The sequence below is a fragment of the Trichechus manatus genome, unplaced genomic scaffold (assembly GCF_000243295.1).
Source record: "Trichechus manatus latirostris isolate Lorelei unplaced genomic scaffold, TriManLat1.0 scaffold00013, whole genome shotgun sequence".
In the NCBI taxonomy this organism is placed as follows: Eukaryota; Metazoa; Chordata; class Mammalia; order Sirenia; family Trichechidae; genus Trichechus; species Trichechus manatus.
In genome coordinates, this window is record NW_004443949.1 from 31,063,060 (window position 1) to 31,065,202 (window position 2,143).

The window sequence follows — 2,143 nt, forward strand, 5'->3', positions numbered from 1 at the left end:
ATCATGCAGTATGTAACTTTTTCAACTGAATTCATTCACTTAGTAATATGTATTTAAGTTTCCTCCATGTCTTTTTGGAACTTGATAGCTTATTTCTTTGTAGTGCTAAATAATACTCCATTTTACGTACCACAGTTTATCTATTCTCCTAATGAAGAAAACCTTGATTGCTTCCAATTCATAGGAATTATAAATAAAGCTGATATAAACATTTAGTGCAGGTCTGTGTGTAGATAAGTTTTCAAATCATTTGAGTAAATGTCTAAGGCCATACTTGCTGGATTGTGTGGTAAGACTATGTTTAACTATTTTAAAAATTCCAAAGTGCTATATCATTTCCATTCCAATCAGCAATGAATGAGAATTCCTGTTCTCCACATCCTCGCCAGCATTTTGTGCTATCAATGTTTTAGATTTTAGCCATTCTAAAAGGTTTATAGTGGTGTCGTATTTGTTTTGATTAGCAATTCCCTAATGGTATATGATGATGAGTATATTTTCATATGCTTATTTCCTATCTGTATATCTTCTTTGATGAGGTAGCTGTTCAGATCTTTTGCCCATTTTTTGAGTTGTTTATTTTTATATTTTTCAGTTCTTTGTATATACTTTGCATATACATTATCGGATATGTGTTTTGCAAGTACTCTTTCTCAGTCCGTGGCTTGTCTTTTAATTCTCTTAGCAGTGTGTTTTACGGAGCAGAAGTTTTTAATTTTAATAAAGTCTAACTTGTGTTTTGGTGTCGTATCTAATAACACATTGCCAAACCTAAGATCACCTAAATTTTCTCCTACATTATTGCAGTGCAATAAATTTCTTAATATGGCCTTTATAGCCATAGTCTTTGTGACTCACATGCAATGATTGAGAGGGGCTATGCAAATAAGGTATATGGAACCCTAACAAAGGGATTGTTCAGGTTTGCCATCCCACTAGGCTTAATACGAGCCATCCCAGAGGCAGGAGGAGATGCTGTCACCACCACCAAAGAAGAGTCAGGAATGCAGCACATCCTTTGGACCCAGGATCCCTGCTCTGAGAAGCTCCTGGAACCACAAGACCAAGAGAGAACTGTAACACTGAAGACAGCAAGAAGCAGTGGCAAAGAAATGGTGGCAGCAGAAGCAAGAGTTCAGCAGGAGACTGACAGGAGACAGCACAGTGGCCCAGGAGCCCAGGGAGGGACAAAGCTGAGTGCCTTCAGGCAGGAGACTTTCTGGAGGAGTAGGGTGCCTCTCGGTACCTGTAGAGCTAGGTTTGCTGACCTACAGAGCTAGTGCTGAGCACGTTCAGGCCAAGGGTTACTGGTGGAGTTGCGTGCCTAGGGCACTTATCAGAGAAGCTTAAAACTCTTTGTAACATTTGCCAGAGTACGACAGAGGCTGAAGGCCAGTGAGAGGTGTGCCTGCAGGCCTGGCTGAGAAGAGACTGTCCTGATGGAAGAACTGTATCCTGAGCATTCCTAAACCTGAATTGTAACCTGTTACTTCCCTACTAAACCCCTTAATCATATTGTCTATGAGTTCTGTGTGGCCATTGCAATGAATTATCAAACTCAGCAGAGAAATAGAGCGTCATAGGAGGGATGGTTGGTGTCAGAATTGGTAAAGATGGCAGAGAGAAGAGGCATGTCTGACCTCTGCCTCGTAGGAATCAGCCTTGGGTGACTGATCTTTATTCTCTTTCCTCCTTGTGAAGTTAGAGGAGGTCAGATGCCTCTGCCACATCATTTTTACACTTATCTTCTGGTTGTTGTATCGTTTTGAATTTACCATTTATGTCTGTGATCCCTTTTAAGTCAACTTTTATGAAAATGTGAAGTCTGCATCTGTATTCTTCTTTTTTTTGCATATTATATGAATGTCCAGTTTTTTCAGCACCTTTTGTTGAAATTAAGATTTTATTCAGTAAATCTTGCACTATATCAAAAAAATTAGTCAATATCCACACACTCATAATACCACACACAAACAATCACACACACATTCTATGCAAAATTACAGTCATGCCAACCAAGTTTACAGGACCGTTTTAATAACTGACTACTATAAAACGACATAGAAATGGACCATTTGCATTGATTTATCTAATCCTCCTAATGATACTACATGGAAATATTTTCAAATGAGCACATAGTATC